Below are 20,506 nucleotides of genomic sequence, written 5' to 3'. Positions count from 1 at the left end.
CCTGGTGCCTGGCATGGCTATGGTGGAAGAGATTGAGGAAGGAACATTGATGGCTTCCCTTCACTGTAGGCCTTCAAGAAATGTCTGAATGACTGAGGATTGAACATGTTGTCCAGGAGACTCTTGTTCAGGTCTTGGTTGGACCAGATGGCCTTTGGAGTCTTTTCCAAGTGATCTGAGGGTATCTTGGTATCCTCTAAGGTCACAAACTGTCCCTGCCTCATTCTCCACTTCTAGTCATGGGTGAGAGTACCTATACCTACCATAATAGGTAATGAACAAAGAAATATCCCCCAGATGGACCCTTGGCTCTCCATTTATAAGTATGATGGCTTTGGACAACATTCAGTAAAATCATGAAGAGCACCTTCTTAACTGGCTTGAGATCAGAGGCCGTCAGAGCCAGAATCCTTAGCTTGGGGCAAAGACCCACTTGAGTAGGAACCTTTCTAAACATAGGCACTACTCTGGCAAGGCAGGCAGGGCCAGGGCGTGTTCCAAGGATCCATATGTTTCCGTCTGGTTACGAGTAACTTACAGCAAACGTTCTGTACGATACAGTGTGTACGATCTGCACGCCTTCTCTGCACGTACTTGTTAACTGAGGGCTCCCATGCTCCCTTAGGGCTTACCATGAATGACCTGCTCATTAGAATGAACGAGATCGTGTCTGAAAACATCTGGTTGGGGATGAGAGCCAGTCAGCCCACGTGGAATCCCTGGATAAACACATCCAGCCAGTGAGGGAAGGATTAGATTGTTCACTTTAAAAAAAAAAAAAAAAAAGGTACATGGAATAAATCTCCCTGGGTGTTTTTTTTTTTAAACTCCCTCCACTGGGAGATTTCGTGTTTCACAAATTGACTAGAACAGGAAACTTGGAGTCTTGTTGGAAAGAGAGAATTGCGGGGGAGGGGAGGAGAACAAGAAAAACTGAGAGAGGAGCGGGAAGACAAGAAATGAAAAAAGGCATCTCCTTTCTTCATTAAAGAGTTGGGAGCCTATGGGTGTACAAAGTTACATATATTGTTAATCTCTGCAAAGTGTTACTTGTGCTTATTTTTTTTCTTTGCTAAAAAAGAAAATGCTCAGGGGAGAGGGGAGATATCCAGAAACAACATCAATGTAAAAGTAGAAGGCAGCAATAAAACTTGAAGACTAAAGAGACAGGGAGGGACAGAGATTGACTGAGAGACAAAGAGATGCAGAGACACAGAGACAGAAAGTGACAGAGAGATAGATAGAGACACAAAGAAGAGGGAGGGGAAGGACAAAAAGAGGACAAGAAAAAAGGAAGAGGCAGAGAAGGCAAGGGAGGAAATACACATTCCCCTTTCATTGGAGATGTGCAAAATGTGAAGTTTGGAATGTTTCATACATTGTGAAGTGTAATAGAAGTGCTGGCTGGTTGGCTAGCTACCTTTTTCTTTGTTAAAGCCACAGTAGGGGCTGGCAGGGGGTCAGGGCATCAATAAAACTTGAAAGATAGAAGCAGGAGGAGAAGAAGAGGAGCCAAGAAAGAAAGAGTGTACGAGAGGAGGAAGAGAGAATCTCAGAGAGCAACAAAGCAGAAGCAAAATTTCACCCAGAGGGAAGGGAAGGACTTTGGGAGTGGAACGATGTCTATATTCAGAGTTAGTCAGTGCATTGGTCAGTCTTATATAATTTTCTTTATTAAAAGGAAAGGCTCACCTGTGGGAAAGGGAAACAATGTAAGCTATCTCATTTGATCATCAAAACAACCTTGGTAGGCAGGTTCTATTGTTATCCCCATTTTACAAATGAGGAAATTGAGGTACCAAGAAGTCAAGTGACTTGCCCAAAATAACACAGCTAGTTGTCTGAGGTGCGATCTGAATGCAGGTCTTCCCAAAGACTATAAATCCAGCTTTTGGGGGGGAGAGGGAAGGGGAGAAGAGAGAGAGATCAGCTCATAACCTATGGTTCTGGATTCTAGGAGATAATAGTATACTAGGGGAGATGTCAAAGTAGAACACAAGATAAAGTGTGATATGGAATGAAGTAGGGTCCAGCCATGGGCTCTTGGGGATTTAAGGAGGGAGAGAAGACTTTGAAATGGAAGTAACAAGTAGGAGGCAATCCTGGAAGACTTCATAGAGAAGAGGGCACCTGGTCAGGGCCTCAGTAGAAAAGGTCTTTGATAAGCTAATATGTGGATGGAACAAAAGACACCAGTGAAACCTTTGGCAGTGACATAGAGCACATCAAGGAGATCAGTGTGAAAAGATGATGGAAGGGTGACTTGGACTCAGACTGCAAATGACTTTCCATGGCAGGCTTACGTGAAATTTGTACTTTGTTCTTTGAGCAAGAGGGAGCCACTGAAGGTGGGGAAGGGGCGGTTAAGTGCCTAGACCTCTGCAATGAGAATCTTATTTTAGAAGTCAGGTGTAGAATGGATTAGAGAGGGGGGAGGACTAGAAACAGAGAAGCCAATTAGAAAATCAGTACAATCGTTCAAGCAAGAGCTAGCTAAGATCAAGTCTAAGAGGGTAACTTATATGAGCTGAGTACAGAAGCCCTGTGCATTTGTCCTTTGTTACTGAAGAAGACCATGCCTCCAGAGGAAATGATGACATGATTTGCACTTGACTTCATTTTGAGTGAGGGAGGGCTGTGCAGGTCACCAGACTCACTTCTCCTCCAGAGCCATCTGAATCCAGTGACCAGATATTCATCAGGATGAGTGGAGATAACCCAGGATGAGGCAATTGGGGTTAAGTGGTTAAGCCCAAGGTCACACAGTTAGTGAGTGTCAAGTGTCTGAGGTGAGATTTGAACTCAGGTCCTCCTGACTCCTGCATCGATGCTCTATCCACTGTACCACCTAGCTGCCCCACAGAAGCCCTGAGTGGTCAAATGAATTGCCCAAGGTCACCCAGCCAGTCCACTCAGCCAGTATGTATTGTAAGCAGGTCTTCTGATGCTAAAGGCAGCCCTAGGTCCACTACACAATGCTAGGGAGGTAATGTGCCATTTGAACCCATACAACTTGGCAACTGAATGAATGGAAGAGGGCTGAAGAAGAGAGAAGAGTCCAGGATGGCTTGGGGTCTGATTGCCTCAGCAAGAAGGAAGTTGGGAGGAGAGCTTTCAGTTTGGAGGGGGAGAGAGGAGGAGAGAATTGATGACTTCCATTTTGTGTATGTTGAGTTTGAGGTGATACTGAGTTGTCCAGGTGGGCATGGCCAATATGCAAATGAAAATAAGTGCTTTCTAATCTCTCTGCCATGTTTGATATTGGGTGACATTGGGCTAGTTCTCCCTGTAGAAAGAACTGGGACAAATCCAAATCTGTGAACCAGAAGCCACTATGTCTCACCTTATTAGGTCAATAGTTGAAACCATGGAAGTGAATGGGCTCATTTAGGGTGAGAAAGTAAAGAAAGAAGAGCAGAGAGTTAAGAATGGGCACTTAAGGGAACATTTGGGGCTAAAGGGGAAGGGGGAAGAGTCAGCAAAAGAGAAAGAAATGAAGGTGTTGGAAACACAAGGGATTAAAGACATAGGTGTGTCAAAGAAGCTGTAGGAAGAGAGCCTTGCACAAGGATGATGGGCATCATCAGTGACCAACACTCCTAGAGGTCAGAGAGTAAGGAATGGGGAAAGCCACTGGACTAGAAGATTGGGAGGTCACTGGTGATCTCTGAGACTATTAGCAGACTGGTCAACATGGACATAAGATTGTTATGGGTTCAGGAAACTAGAGAGTGATGAAGTTAAAGCAGCAGATATAGATCAGCTTTGTGTTTGCTATGTATGCTAGGTACTTATGGAGAATGAAAAAGAAGTAGGAGATCTGGTCCCTGCCCAGTAGGAAGGGAGACCTCAGGCTGCTGGGTCAGTCAGTCAGTTCCTAAAGGAAAAGGATTATTTCACTCTTTATATCCCAGTACCTGGTACCTACTAAGCTCTTAATACATGCTTGTTGGATTGAATTGAATTCAAGAACCTCCTATATTCCAGGCAATGCAGTGTGGCTCAGTGGTTAAAGAACTAGGATTTCCACTCCATTGCAGACACCAACAAACCTTGTGACTTCTTGGGGCCCTTGGCCAACGAAGACTCTAAATTTCTGAGGAAGGGCTGAGCTGCACTGGTAGAGGGGATTCCTTCCTGATAGTTTCCTATAACAGTGAAATCACTAGGTTGCTGGAAAAAAGGATCCAGTGCTGGGAACCCAATGGACAGAAGCACAACAATCCCTGTCCTCAAGGAGCTTCTGTTCAAAATCCAGGAGTGAATAATGAGGGGGAGAATAGGTGGGAGACTTGAAATAGAACAGAAGGAACCAAGAGGCATGGCTGTGGAAGAAGCAGCAGGACTTGGTGGCTAATTGGAGGGTCAGGAAGTGTCCAAGATGCCTCCAGGAAATCGAAGGACTTGGGGGATGGAAGTCAGTGCCAGGGTTGAAGGAAGGGGTTGGTGTGGGTGAGAAATAATGAATTTCATTATGGACTTAAGGAGTTTGAGGTGACAGCAGGGTCCCCAGAGAGTGGGCAGCGAGCACTGGGAAAGGTAAGAATAGAATTACACTGAGGTTGGACTAAAAACACCAGTCTGGGAATTAGCCATATAGAGGAGGATAGTCCCAAGTTAGAAGTGGTTGAGATTTACCGAAGGATATATATGTGTGTAGAGAGTTTGGAGAGAAAAGAGTAGGAGAGGAAAAGAAAAGAGGAGATTATGGATGGAGCCTTGAGAACACTCACACTTAGGGGATGCGAGAGAACTAGGAGAGAAAGGCAGAGACAGATGGGGAGAGACTGACAGACAGACAGAGAGGCGGAGAAAAGAGAGAATGAGACAGAGACCCAGCATGGTAAAACATCATAGAAGCAAAGCAGGGAGAAAATTTCAAGAGTAAAGGGGGAGGTTTTGTGAAGCAATTGAAAAAAAGGCACCAAATTGTTCAGCCCCGTTGGTCCAGCTCCCCCAGCACTGGGCACACAGCCCAGGGAGGTCATGTTCAGAAACAAAGGTCCAATTTATACCAAAATATTTATAGCAGCGCTTTTTGTGCCAGTGAGGAACTAGAGAAAAGAGGTGGTCAACACTTGAGAAGACTGAACAAACTGTGGAATTATCAATCAACAAGCATTTATTAAACATCCACTTAGTACCAAGCACCTTGCTAGGCTCTGGAGATAGACAAAAGCAGCAGCAGTTTCTGCTCTCAAGGAGCTTCCTTTCTCCTGGGATAAGACCACAGGCAATTAGTCAATCAACAAACATTAATGAAGTGTTTTCTCTGTGTCAGACACTGTACTAATCACGGGAAATAGGAATACAAGCATATAGAAGACAGTCCCTGTCCGGAAGGAGTTTATATATTCTACTAGCAGAAAATGGAAAGCATCCAGATAAATAAACAGATACGAAGTATAGACAAAGGGAATGAAACGGAACCATAGGGCAGTTGGATGCCAGCAAGTGGGGGAATCAGGATAGGACTGATAAGGAAATGGCCGTAAAGGCAGAGAGAGCATTGAAAGGATGAGAGGTGGGAGACTGACTGGCATATATAGGCAGTGACCAGGAGGTCCCTCCGCTGAAGTGGCTTGCACCCCTCAATCACGTTATCTGGAGCACAGGATTCTGTCCAAGACATTGAGTGGTCTTTTTCCTCTTCTAAAAAATTCCTTCTCCAAATGCACTTAGCTAGAGGGCTTGGGAACGGGGAGAGAGCAGACCCTTCCAGACTTCCTAGCTCCTTTTTCATTCATTCATTTTACACACACTTATGAAACACTTACTATATACAAGTAGGAGAAAGTGAGGCTGGTTTCTTAGCACAGACCTTCATTCAAATCAAAGTCAATTGCAAGTCATGTCTTCATCTCCCTGATGTCATGGTCCCCTTCTAGAACAAAGGACAAACCACACTAGCACTTGCTATATACGATATACTGTGCTAACCACTGAGGAACACACTTGACCCCTTATGTTCCAACCAAACTGGCATTTTCAACAAGCAACCATCCAAATCTGTCTACAACATGATAGAGGGAGAGAGCAACTGGGGGAAGGGAGTGCCCTGAGAATTCGAAGACCTCCCTCCCTCCATCCTTTTGAATGAATCTTCTCTGATCTCTTTCCAATCTCTCCACATGTCTGTAGACATGGGGGCCAGAATTTGATCCTGCATTAGCATGAGCACATTGAAATAAATCTGCAAGAACTGGGGCCATTTGTTCTGTCCTGACGACTCCTTGCATCCCGGCAATTAATGAATCCTAACAACCACGATTACTTCCACGTTTACTGCCCCAGAGAGGAATGAACTCAAACCCTCCTTGTTGGCCAGCAGCCACCAGAAGGCCCTGGCGAAGAGGGCGGAATGTTGGTGGTCCATGTTACCCTACCCCAGCCCCTAGGTGCTACCCATGCCCTGGTGAGGAGGGCAGAATGCTGGTGGTCCATCTTGCCCCAACCCGATCACCTATGTTCCAGCTGTGCCCTGGTAAAGAGGGTAGAATGTTGGTGGTCCATGTTACCCCAACCCCTAGGTGCTAGCCATGCCCTAGTGAAGAGGATAGAATGCTGGTGGTCCATCTTGCCCCAACCTCAGCTCCTAGGAGCCAGCCACGCACTTGACAAGCCCAAAAATAAAGGAAGAAGTATCAATCAGTGCTGCCTATGCAATAATTGCAGACGACATTCAGATCTCTTTGGGATTTCCTCCCAAGCTCCTGATCTAAAAGCAATTGCCCAGAGGAATTTAATGCATGCTTATGTACTATGAGATCATGTCACTGACTATAGATGGTGCTGATGACAGGATGTTTTAGAATACAAGAGTCTTACCTGGGGCTGCAACAAAGAAGTACATTAGCTTTAGCAGCTATTAACACTTTAGCACGAATTAGGCTGTCAGGTCTTAGAGGGAGAGTCTGAGGAAATGATATCTGGAAAGACAGGTAAACTCTGGTGGTTGTTCAGTATTCAGAAAACATCTAGAGCAAGCTGGACTTCTCAAACTTTCTGGTGTCATCGATCCCTTGGACAGTCTGGCAGGGCCTCAGCAACTCCTCAGAATCCTGTTTTGTTGTCTATATCCATGACTGAAGGAAATACTAAATTTCAGTTAGAGATTAGTAGAAAAAAATAATGTAATGTTGCTGGGTTTTAATATCTAAGTTCATGGATGTCCTGAAATCTATTAATGGACCCTATAATCAAGATCCCCTGGCCTTACCACAACACACGAAGTGGTGTTCAGAATCACAGTATGGAGTCTTGGGTAGACAGGAGGCACAGAGGGGATTGGACATGGGAGATTTGGAGAGAAAAGAGGGACCCAAAGAGATCAAGTGAGACAATAGATTGACTTCTAAAAGGCTTTACAAATCTCAATGAGATAGATACACACACACACACACACACACACACACACACACACATTCAAATCCAGCCTCAGACACAACCTGTGTGACCCTGGGCAAGTCATTTCATCCTTAGTCTGCCTTAGTTTCCTCATCTGTAAAATAAACTGGAGAAGTAAATGGCAAACCACTCCAAGATGTGCCCAAATGAGCTTATGAAGAAACAACAACACATGTATGTGTATACATACACATTTTTTTTTAATTTTTTAGCATTTTTATTTAAAGTTTAAAGTTCCAAATTTTATGGTTTCTTCCCTCTCTCCTTCACCTCCCCACTCCCTGAGACACTAAGCAATCAGATATAGGTCATACATGTGCAATTATGTAAAACACTCACATATTAGTCATTTTGTACCAGAAAACTCAAATAAAAGGAAAAATAAAAGACAGAATATGTTAAATAGCCTCCTTCCATCTGTATTCAATCAACAACTGTTCTTTCTCTGGAGGCTGATAATATGCTTCATCATTAGTCATTTGGGATTGTCTTGGATCATTGTGTTGCTGAGAATAGCTGCCATTCACGGCTGATCATTGTTACAATGTTGCTGTTACTTGTATACAATGTTCTCCTGGTTCTGTTGATTTCACTTGGCATCACTTCGTGTGAATCTTTTCAGGTTTTTCTGAAATCATCCCACTTGTCATTTCTTTTAGCACCATAATACAATCATATATCACAGCTTGTTTAGCCATTGCCCAATTGATAGGCATCCCTTTGATTTCCAATTCTTAGCCACCACAAAAAGAACTACTATACATATTTTTATACAAATAGGTAATTTTCCCTTTTTTGGATATCTTTGGGATATAGACCTAGCAGTGGTGATGCTGTACCAAAGTTTTGTAGTCCTTTAGGTATAGTTCAAATTGCTCCCCAGAATGATTGGATCAGTTCACAACTCCACCAATATAATACATTAGTATGCCAGTTTTCCCCTCCAATGTCCAATATTTTCATTTTTTGTCATGTTAGTCAATCCCTAGGTGTGAGGTGGTACCTCAGAGTTGTTTTAATTTAGTACCAACACACATATATATGGATACATATGTATGTAACTTGTTATTATAGTTATTATTTTCATCATTGTCATTTATTCAACAAGATTTTATAGTATCTATTATACGCCAAGCAACATGCTCCACGCTACATACATAAAGGGAAAATAAGACAGTCCCTGCTCTTGGAGACTATACACTCTACTGGCTAAGAATCAACACTACGAAATACATGATACCTTATTTAGACCTGTGTATCAGAATCATCAAGCATATCTTAAGCATCCACTATGTGCCAGGCATCATGTGAGTTGCTCAGGATACTAAGACAAAAATGAGACAATCTCTGTCCTCAAGGAGTTTATTTACAATCCAGCCATGTAGTTATCTGTGAATAATGAATATACAATAGCAAATAGTTATATACAAAATAAATTCAAATTATATACAAGGTGATTGGGGGCAGAGGATGGGTCTAGAGGCAAATTTGCTCTCTATGAAATAGAGGCATCTTAGACAGCCAGTGTCAATGCATGGAGTTTGGAGATGGGGTATGGTTGAAAGGAACATCAGAAGACTGACATGACTGGGCCGTAGAATGTGGGAAAGGAAATAAAATTTAAGAAGCCTGAAAAGAAAGGGCCCAGGTAGCAAAGAGTTGAAATATCTCAACCTAACAGGAATAATAGGGAGCCTATGGAATTTATTGAGAGGGTGGGCAGGGTGACCTAGTGCTTTAGAAAGATACCTTGAGGGGAGACTTGAGTCAGGGAGACAAACCTGAAGGCTACTTCTCTCTGGAATGTTGTCTAGAGTGTGTCACTTTCATCTGGAAAGTTACAGGGATAGTGAATGAGGCCATAGGGAAGTTGACTGACATGTCCCATCCTGGAACAATAACGTAGCTGATTTAATCATGGCTCCAAAACTGCAATGCATTCAAAAGCAAAATTGCTGTTAAGACTGTAAAGAAGATGAGTGAATGTCATGGAGTTTAGTGAAGCATGGTTGGGACTTTCCTAAAATAATTTTCTGGGAGATAGTCACTCATCTGGGTACTGGGAGCTGGGTACTATTGCAGAATTTCCTCCAGGCAATGGCCTCTGGATTGGGTAGCCTGGTGGATGGGGAGGCTATGGAGGAGATGGTCTGAGAACAGGTGAGGTTCACTTTGGACTTGTTGACTTTGATGTGATAACTGGAGAGTAGAAGAGGGATCAAGGCCCTGGAGGCATCAATGTGGATCTGGAGAAATACCTAGGCATGAGTGTACAGAAGAGACAAAAAGGCAGAAGATTATGATTATAGAGAATTTTTGAAAGAAGGATATTAAAACTAGAATCGAGGCTAAAGAGAGTGGGGCCACTCCAAGAGATGATTGGGCTGGAAATGGGGAGGTCCAGGGACTCTGTCCACCACCATCCAGCTGCAGCCCTCCCACCCTGCAGAAGGAATAGCCCAGATGACTGATTGTGCCAAAGGAAGCATATTCAGCCTGGAGAATGAAGACTCGAAAAAACATGATGGCTGTCTTCAAGTATCTGAAGATCTGTGACAATAAAGGGGAGTTGGATTTCTTCTCCTCAGCCCGAGAGGAGGCCTGTGTTTCCAATCTCTCTACTCATTCCTCTTGTTCATGGAAGCATGTGGTGCAGCCAAATGGCTTACTCTCTGTTCCTCACACACCACCCTCCATTACCCATCTCCGTCCTTTGCACTCAATTCCCTCCCTCCATGCCTGGACAGTACTCCCTTCTCATCTCTACTTCCTGGTATCCCTATTTTCCTTCAAAATTCATCTCCAGTGACTCCTTCTGAATGAGGCCTTTCATACTCTCCCCTCATAGCTATCTCCCCTCTTGAATGTAAACTACTTAAGAGCAATGATCATTTCATTGTGTTTCCATTGGTGAGCCCACTGCCTACCACAGTGTCTGACACTTAGGCCAGCACTTAATCAAGGCTCACTCATTGACTGCAGTGTGTGTCTCCCTTTCCCCTTTTCAATTAACTTAAATGTATTGTGTCTTTATTTTTTTGTATGTCCCTAAATACATATGTGAGCACATTGGCTCTCCTAACCGAACATTAACTCCTTGAAGGCAAGGATTGTATCATCTTCATACTTGTCTCTTCAGCACTTTGGACAGTACCTGGCACAGTGGAGACCCTTAATCAATGTCTGATGATCAATTGGTTGAAATGGGTAGAAGTTGTAGAAGGGCAAACTTCCTTCAGTGTCAGAGACAGACGTTCAATGTCAGGAAAAACTCCCTCAGAAAAAAGTATTATCCCAGAGTGGAAAGGACTACCCCCAGAAGATAGTGGCTTCCCTCACTGGAGATCTACAAGTAAGGGCTGGAAGGTCACTGGTCAGGAATGTTGTGGAGGGTATTCTTGCTCTCCTCCAGGTGGACCAAAGCAGCCTCTGTGGCCCCTTCCAGCCCTGAGATTCTTTGTGATTCTATATTTCCAAGTAAGATCCCCCAGGTGGCCAGAACATGAAGTCATAATGGAATGATGGATGTGGCAGCTGCCCCACCTACCCCCACTCCACCCCCAGAGTTTTGAGGGAGAAAAGGGTTTTCTCTATTGGCAGAAATGCTTCCCAGGAAACACCTGGGCTACAGAGAGCTTTCAAAAGCCAGGCTTCATCTCCACTGGACATCTGTTTGTGAGATTGCCAGACACGGAGGAGTCTGGAGGAGGAGGCATGAGCTAAGATGCAGAGGACTGGGGGGGATGAGGAAGGGAATTAATTAGCTGGACAGAGTCCAGAGAATGCAAAGAGTGTTAGATAGGTCAATCAGAGTCATGTTGGAAGTGGTAGCATCAAATGCCAAGATAAGGAATGTGCACTTTATTTGCAAATCAATGGTAAATCATCCAAGCTTCTTGAGATGATAACAGTAGTCTTAGAATGATAAATTAACCATGGGAAGAGTACTCCATCAAAGATGTGAAGAAAATGCTCTGGAAAGGAGAGAAGAGGGGGAGAAAAGAGCATTTAGGACAAAGGTTCTTAGCTTGCTTGGAATACTCACCCTCTTCACATCTGCTTGCTGGTTTCTCTGGCTTCCTTCAAGCCCCAGCTAGAATCCCACCTTTTACAAGAAGCCCTTCCTGATTCCCACTAATTCTAATGCCTTTCATCTGTCAACTATCTTTAGTTTATCCTGTGTGGAGATGGGATGAGAAATGGCATGCAAATAACTGTGTACAAGCAAGAAATAGATTTTATATGTACATATGTATAATTTATATAATATATATTATATATATACATGTATATTTGTAGGTGTCTGTGTGTCATATGCCCTTAGCATGTGCTTTACATTCTCTTTTCTTGTGCTTGTATGACTAGAAAGGAAGCTCTGGAAGGGCAGGAAATGGATCATTTGGGGTTTCTATATTCTCAGTGTTTAACATAGTGCCCAATAGACAGAGCTTAAGGAATGTCTTTTTATTCATTTATGCATTCATTCAGCTATGTGTTCTATTGCATAGGATGCTGGATTTGGAGTCAGGGAAGACGAGTTTGAATCCTGTCTTATTAAGCATTTAATAAACGCTTGCTGGATGAATGAATGTCCACTATGTGCCAGATACTGTTGGAGGCAGGGGAGATCTAAAGATTGAAAACCAAAATGAATTAGTCCCTGCCTTCCGGGAGTTAAGAACAGATGACAGCCTGAAAACTCTATGGGGTAGAGAGTGAAGGGGACAAAGCGTCTTTAGGAAACGTGGAGGAAGGAAACTGAACAGACGTTGTATTTGCTTATCTATGTATATATTGTTTCATCAAAATGAGATCTAAACTTGAGGACTGGACTTTTTTCATTTTCCTTTTTGGGGTCCCAATATCTGGCATGTGGTAGGTGCTTAATAAGTGAATACCCTTTGAATAAATGATTGAATGAATAAATGATCTAGAAATGCATGAAAGAAATCCTAACATTCATGAGCCAGGCCCTTTCTAGCAGAAAATGAAAAGAAAACCAAATGAGAGACACCAAACTGGGGCAGAGCCAGTAGCCAGGAGGGTTGGGGACAAACCAAGAAGTCTTTGTGATTCTCTTAAGAAGGCACTCTTTGCTCTCTCTTCCTGCCTTCAAATGAAGAGGATTCCAAGACCTTATATCAAGGAGAGACAGGACTCTTCTCAGAGGGTCCTATCTCTAGAAGCCACCCCAAACACCTATTCTCCACAGAACTGTACAAGGTGCCATCATAACCAAGAGAGAAGGTCTCCCAAGGGCTCAGACCTTAAGTCAGGTCACAGTTTCCTGGCAGTTTTAGGGTCAGGGCTATTTGGGAAATAATCAAGTCTTTTTCAAAAAACCACAAAAGTTTGGAAAGAAAATGAAGTCAGATGATTTCTGAATGGCCCAATTAACTAGCCTGGAGCCACCTGACAAAGCATTGCTGGCCAGCTCTTCCTACTAGGCAGCAATTAAAAGTCAGAAGAATGGGGAAAAGAAGCCAGATTTTATCTATTTGTAGAATATTTGTCCTTTTTCTATTTCTCAGATTATTGTTTATAGAGGACCTTGGGGTCAGGAAGGTTTGGTTTCATACACAGTGGCTGTGTGACCTTGGACAAGTAATTTTCCCTCTCTCAAAGTTCCCAAGACCACAGAAGTTGCAGAGGAGGGGCTGCCCAGCACAGGCAATGACCCTGGGAGAGAGCCAGTCTCTATCCTGATGGGTTCCCTTAGCCCGGAGACCAGCAAACCCTCTTGAAGGGCAGGAAGCAATGGAGATAATAGCACCTACTTCCCAGGGAGGTGGCAAGAAACGAATGAGAGAATGTATGTAAAATATTTTGCAAATATTAAAGTGATATATAAATGTTGACCATGACATTATCATCCCTCCCCAGTCGTTGATTGTATTTCCCTCCTAATATTATGTTGTGATTAATTTTTATATATTTGGTATTTATGTGGGTTCTCGTCGTTTGCCTTCCCAAAAAGAATTCAAGCTTCTTGAGGATGGAACTCTAAGTTTTGCCTTCATTTCTTCAGTTCTGGACACGAGGCCAAAACCTTGTAGGTGCCTAATAACCATTTGTTGAATTAAATTGAATTGGATGATTAAGAATCAACCGTGTGCTAAGCAATGTGCTGATACAAAGACAAAAAAATGACAGCCTCTGCCTTCAAGGGAGATAGAATACTACTCTGGGAGGATAGGCTTATATATGGTCGGTTGTTGTCCTTCGTTTTTGAAGAGGACCAAAATGACATCACCAAGATAAAGTGAAGTTTCAGTGTGTGCGACCATGGCTGATCAGATCAATACGAGGTCAGAATGCTCTACCACAGGTTAGGCACAGATAGTTCATATGAATTTTTGGCATGGATACTCCAAATTTGCGCATCCTGCGTTTCCTTTGTACTGTCTCAATTCTGCTTTGCTCATACAGCACAGCACCTTTTCTGATGTGGGCACAGCATGCTGAGCAGTCCTGTGCCAGTGTCTCCCATGTTGCACAATCAAATCCAAAGTTCTTGAGAGAGACCTTGAGAGTGTCCTTGTATCGCCTCTTCTGACCCCCATGTGATCGCCTGCCCCATGCGAGTTCTCCATAAAATAGTCCTTTTGGCAAGCGTACATTTTGCATTTGAACAATGTGACCTGCCCATCAGAGCTGCACTCTTTGAAGCATAGTTTGAATGCTTGGCAGTTCAGCTTGAGCAAGGACTTCAGTGTCTGGTAAGTTTTCCTGCCATGTGATCCTCAGAATCTTCCTAAGACAGTTCAAATGGAAGCGATTCAGCTTCTTGGCATGGCTCTGGTAGACTGGTATGCTTATGTATATAAACATAATGAAAGTACAGCTCATAGATTATTATGAAGTCCAACCCCCTCACTTTACAGATAAAAAAAACTGAGGCACAGAGATGTTAAGCAGCGTATGCAGGGTCCCACAACTAGTAAGGGCTAAAATCAGGATTTGAATTCAGGCCTTTTGACTCAACACCCAGCAATCTCCTCTGCATTATTTGACTATTGGAGAATCAGAGAAAACCTTCTGGTTGTATAGGTCATTGTACATATCTCTAGTGCTACTGCATGGGGTCAGTGGACAAAAGGTCTGACGCTCGTTCACTGGAAGGTATTTACTGGGGTACAGGAAGACGTTGCACTGAATAGGTAGGTAGGGGCCAGATAATGCAAGAGCTCAAACAAAGGTCAGCTCTGCTACAGTGGGCAAAGGGAATAGACTGTTGAGCAAAGGAATAATGAGGCTGTATTGGAGGTGTTCAAGATGTCGGTCCCCCATCTTCTCTGAAGATGGAGAAGGGATGGATCTGAGCAACGTTTCAAAGAAAGAGGGGACAAATGAGACAGAGGAGAGAAAGAAAAGAGAAGATTTTGAGACTTCTGGAGACACCCAACTAGGAAGCTGTTACAGTAGCCAAAGTAAGAGACAACGAGGCCCTGAACTACAGGGGCCAGTTGGGACCGTGTGATATAGTGATCAGAGGGGCAACTCAGGGTCAGTGTGGTGCAGTGGTCAGAGGGATGAAACAGGAAGGCCTTGGTTAGAATTCTGCCTCACATCCTTAATGTTCAAGGACTGAGCACTGCAAAGGACCTTAGGGTCAATCTAGCCACACCCCTTCATTTTACACAGCAGGAAGTTAAGGCCCAAAGAGACTATTAAGTAACTTGCTGATAGTAGTAAGAGGCAGAGAAGGAATTGGACCCAAGTTTGAATCCTGCCTCAAACTTACTAGCTGTGTGACCCGAGTCACTTCACATCTTTAAGCCCCAGGTTTGCCCCTCTGTAAAATAGAGCAAATAAAAGCATTTACCTCCCCAATTATGGTAAGACTCAAATGATCTAATATAGATTAAACAGCCTTGTGAACCTTAAACACGACAGAAATGTCAGCTCTTATTATTTTGTTCAAAATTTAGTTTAATTAACCTTACCACAAAATGACCAGGAATTTTGTCACTCTACTAGGTATTTTTTTCCTCCTAAAAGTTTATTTCACAAATGTAGACGAACTAACAGTTTAATATTAAACTGAGCAGAAAGAAATGAATATCAATGAAACATTTAAGAAAAATGGTGAAGACTCAGAAGAATATCGACCAGCAGGATGATGTTGAACCTACCAGCATAAATTAAATATACACTTTAAAAAAAAAACCTATAGATTGTACAGAGTAGAGGTTGGTGGTTTCATATGCAGTCTTCTTTTTCTATTTTTGGTGTCTGGAATACTCCTGTTTGTGGGAGTTTGTCAGATTCATCTTTTGAAAAAATGAGAATTTTTTTATATATGCATTAAGTTGGACAGAGAAGTTTTTGCCATTCATTCACAATTGGCCACCTATGGCCACAAGGCACAAACCTGCGCCATTCCCCCAACCTCTGGAGAGGGCCAGAGGCAGCTCCCTCACACTCTGGTGGGTGTCACTGTCCTCCCCACCGCTAACATGAAGAATTGGGCAGATGTTTGGGGATCCCAACAAGTTCTTCCCCCTGAAGTTCCAAGCCTTCACCTATTACCATATTAACTGGGATTTACAAAGACCAGCATGATTCAAGTCCAGCCATTGGGCAGTTATTAAACACCTGCAGTGTACCAGAGACTGGCTAAGGTCTTCGGATGCAGAGAGAGGCAGAAACATGATCTCTGCCCTCAAGGACCTCATATGCTAATGGAGGAGACCACGTACAGATGACTATGGACAAACAAGATGGATGCAGAAAAAGCTGGAGCTAATCTCAGAGAGAAGGCACTAAGGCAAAGGAGTTGGGGAAGGCTCAGTGGAAAGAGTCTTAAGCCCTGTGTTAGAGTCTCTCCTCTGCTACTTACTCCCGGTTCTATTTTACCGCTTCCTTCTGCAGGACCTCGGGTTCCTAACGCTCCGCTCCTAGATGGGAAGGGGAATAATCTCTAAGCCTGAGCCCCGGGCTGCACAGGTCACCGCCGAGCTCTGGGAGGTCACACACACTCGGCACATCATTTGTACCCCCGAGGCAAGTGGAACCTTTTACAAACCCAGGGGCTGAAAGAGAAACCAAGACCGAGAACAAGAGAGGTAAAAAACCAGACCCAGACAAAGAGAGATAGAAAGTGAGAGAAAACGAGACGATATCAGAGAAAGAGACAGAGAGAGACTGGGGGAGGGGGAGTCAGTGTTACAGGTTGATCCAGAGAGAAGGAAAAAGGCAGGGATGGGGGACAAAGAGAACCAGGGAGAGACACAGAAAAGGCTAAAAACAGGGACAGAAATGGGGGAGGGAGAGAGAGGAGGAGAGAGAGACGCGCCACTCTGACTGGCTGCGCTTTGCAGTTACTAGCAGGTGACTTGGCTCCCTCTGCTTGTTCTTAGATTTTCCTTTCTTTTCCGGGTGTCAAGCCCCAAGGCAGGGCCAGCAGCCGCCCCCTTGCTGTGCCCTAGGTGCCTCCCTCTGTCCTGGCACCCTGGCGTGGAAGGAGGCTAGTGCAGGCGCCGGAGCGCCAGACGCAGTCTGGGTACCTGCCCCGTGGGTGAGCGCGCTGGCACTGAGCCGCCCGCGGAGAGGAGAGTGTTGGGGCTCTTGCGGAGACAAGAAGAGGCGCCCGCGGAGACGAGAAAGGGGAACCGGTGGAGAGGAGAAAGGGGGAACCCGATCACTGCCAGTCCTGAGGTGAGATAAAGGGTGCCCCGTGCCTTCCCCCAGGGCTTGGTGCGGCCGCTTCCCGGGGAGCCCAGCAGCTACCCTGTCCCGCCTTCTTTTTCCTTTCTTCTCTATTTCCGTTCCTTTCTTCTCGCCGTTCCTCCTTTTCTTCCTCTTTTCCTGCCTTTCTTTCGATCTTTCTTTCTTTCTGGTGCCTTCTTCTTCCCCCCCCCCCTTTATTTTTCTTCCATTCTTCTGTTCTTTCCTTTTTTTCCCCTCCTTCCTCTTTCTTACCTCCCTTTTCTTCCTTTCTCGCTAATGTGATTCCTGTATTTTTCTTTCCTCTCTCTCCTTCCATTTCTCCCATAATTCCTTCCTTTTTCTGATTTTTTCTCTGTCCTCCTTCTCTTCCTGCTTTCCTTCCACCTTTCTCCTTCCTCCATTTCTTTTTCTTTTCTTTCCCTCCTTTCTCTCCTATCTTTTCCCCCTCCTTCCTGTTCTTCCTTTCTCCATTCTTTCTTTGTCTTTCCCATTCTTTTTCCTCTTCTCTCATTTCCTTTCTGTTTTCCTTCCCTTTCTTCCTTCTTTCCTTTTTTACTTTCTTTCCTTGTTCTCCCTCTCTTCTTTCTCCCTCTGTTCTTCAGTAAAGCACCAGGGAAAGAGCACTGAATTAGGAGTCACAAGACCAGCATGGTTCCATATGCTTGCTCTGAGACTTTTCTACTAGCTGTGCGACCCTGGGTGAACGCCTGAGCGGTTTCCTCAACTATAAAATGAGAGGATTGGACTAGATGCTCTCTAAGATCCCTTCCACCTCCAGATCTATGATCCTTTCTCTCCTTTCTTTCTTTTTTCTTCTTTCTTTAACCCTCCCTTCATTCTTCCTTCTCTTCCAAATGAACAAGAAGTCAGAATGATCATCATGGTCAATGGCAGGAGGTCTTAGCTAGTGCTGGCCTGATGACTGGTAGGATCTGCTACCTGAGATCGGGGAGGGAAGGGGCTGTGCAGGGGCCCAAGAGGAACTGAAGGAAGAGGGGAATAGAGGCTCCATGGTGGAGTCCTTGGAAAAATCAGTCCTGGGCTGGAAGATGGGCCCATTGAATCATCAGGTGCAGATGAAGGGGGCCTACTCACTCCAAAAGATGCAGACTGAAGCTGTTGGGCCAAGTGCCTTCCTTCAGGTGGTGCTGAGGCTTCACCTCTCCCTTCCATCCACCCCCCAATCCCTCCAAGAAAAGCAATAGCAGATACCCTGGGAGCCCCAGGAATGGGGTAGGGAGCCAGGGCTCTATGAAATATGAGTGGAACTATTCCTAGAATGCCCAGGGCTGAGTTCAACCTAAAAAAGGTGAAGACAAGACTGATGCATGTGTCGGGTTGGAGAGAGTCAATGTTTAAATGCGTAAAAGCAGCCACTACAGGGGCTTAAACCCCTAAATGGGAAGTGACCATTTTCTGAATTGCTATTTGGAGATGTTGTACTGATTTGTATTTTGGGTAAAGAAGAAATAGAGGCAAGAAGGCAATGAATGGGGCAAATTCAGAGGCACCTTGGAATTGGTCATCAGAACTGGAACTGGGGTGAAACAACTGGGCTTTGTCCTGGGGTGCTGGCAGTTTGAGAGGACTTGTTGCAGAAATACAACTGAGATAGCAGAAATCAGTTTTTAAAACACAACCAAGGTGATACTTATCCTCCCCATCCCTGCAATCTTTTCCTCACTGACAGAGTTACACAGGGTGAACTCCTTCCCCAGAGCCCATCCTATTCCCTCTCCTGAGAGAGGTTACTTGGCCTCAGGGTCATCACCCACAAAGTCTTGTGCTCCTGATTTGGATTTCTCCCCAGCATCTGCCCCACCCCCATGGCACAATTTGTCTTTAAAAGTTGATTCAGGAGTGCATTAGTGTTGCTCACTTACCTTGAATGGGTTTCGAAGTATTTTGCATACCCAGAGCTGGACACAAAGGAAATTCTTAAATTAATGTTTGTTGGATGAGTGGACCCCTATTTACCTTGACTGCTAGGATTGCTCTTCTTGACTTTATTGATAAGGAAAGGGGCAGGGGGATGGGCATGTCAGGGCTAGAGGATGGAGGGATTAGGAGATGAAGGGGAGAGGGGAGGGAAGCAACTCAGATACGTAATTAGTAATAAGACAAATATATAACCCCACTTTACAAATGGGGAAACTAAGCCTCAGGGCAGCAAAGTACTTTATTCAAGGTTAACAGAGCTAGGGCCTCTGGACTCCCAAGCCTACTCAACCAAGCAGCCCAAGATCAAGAAAGGGTGCGTGCCTTTCCTTGTCTTTGAAAGTCCTTTAGATTATTAGACAACCCTCAATCAGAGGCCAGTCTGTAATAAAGAAGACTGACATGTAGAGAGGCTCTTACAGAGGACTCTGAAAGAAACAGCCCTGGGAAACAAGCCGGGCAGGGATGACTGTGGCCATTATTTTATAAACGAGGGAATTAAGGTTTGGAGAAATGAAATCACTTTCCAGAAATCCATTCATTCCACAAGCACTCATTAAGTACCTGCTGTATTGTTGTTCATTTATTTTTCAGTCATGTCTGACTATCTGTGACCCCATATGGGGATTTCTTGGCAAAGATAAGGCATTGGTTTGCCATTTCCTTCTCATTTTAAAGATAAGGAAACTGAGGCAAATAGGAGGAAGTGACTGGTCCAAAGTCACACAGCTAGTAAGTGTGTGAGGCTGGATTTGAACTCAGGTCTTCCTGACTCCAAACCCAGCTCTCTGTGCACTATTGCGCTCCCTACCTACAAGTGCCAGGGTACCTATGTACTGTGTGCTAGGCACTAATCTATTGGAGGGGTAAGGTATTACATAATAAAAATAAAAATCAATCTCTGCTCTCAAGGAGATCGGGAGATTTCATCTGCTAGTCAGATGGGAAGTCTCATGATTGTTAGTTAATGGTCAGGCCTCTTCTCTAATGTCATTTCCACTGATAAAATCATATCTGTTTTAGACGTTGAGACAGGGCAGGGCCAAGAGCTCTGGCAACGAGGGCTTTCCTTTCTGGGTCTTCAGGAACTGTGGATGCCCTGGGAGCTGTTACCAGGCTGCATCTGCAGGGGGCTGCTTCCCAGGCTGATGCTGAGGACATTGGGCTGGAAGCCATGCTCAGGGTCCCAGGCCATCTCCACCACAGCAAGAGAGATAGTGGTCTAGGTGGTGGTGCTGTTCTGACTTGTTGGCACATGTTACGTCCTCTCTCACCTGAGGCAGTCTTACTGATGTAGCTAGGCTGACATGCCTATGTGTGGCCAATGCTCAGCAGTTAGTAGGGATGCCTGGCCCCTTTCACAAGACTTCCTTGTCCAAATAATGGCTCTGAGGGATGGGCTGAACTGGTGGTCTTAAGGTAGTTGCCCCTTTCAGGCCTCCTGAGCCTCCCTTCCCCTTAGTGGTAACCTGTCAGCAATTGTCGCTGG

The 20,506-nt window shown here is 44.5% G+C and overlaps 1 protein-coding gene across 7 annotated transcripts in view; it reads left to right on the top strand.

The window, feature by feature from the left end:
* Positions 1–16,281: 16,281 nt before the first annotated feature.
* MLPH (melanophilin) overlaps positions 16,282–20,506 on the top strand; it is a 63,620-nt gene continuing 59,395 nt past the window's right edge. For all 7 annotated transcript variants that reach the window (XR_011974004.1, XM_072640655.1, XM_072640652.1 and 4 more), the window contains exons 1-2: positions 16,282–16,475; positions 16,770–17,067. The gene's annotated coding sequence lies outside the window, so the exon portion shown is untranslated. The remainder of the gene's footprint in view (positions 16,476–16,769; positions 17,068–20,506) is intronic.

The sequence above is a fragment of the Notamacropus eugenii genome, chromosome 2, assembly GCF_028372415.1.
Source record: "Notamacropus eugenii isolate mMacEug1 chromosome 2, mMacEug1.pri_v2, whole genome shotgun sequence".
Classification (NCBI taxonomy): domain Eukaryota; kingdom Metazoa; phylum Chordata; class Mammalia; order Diprotodontia; family Macropodidae; genus Notamacropus; species Notamacropus eugenii.
Note: the sequence above shows the minus strand (reverse complement) of the source record. Positions and strands in the feature narration are given on the sequence as shown.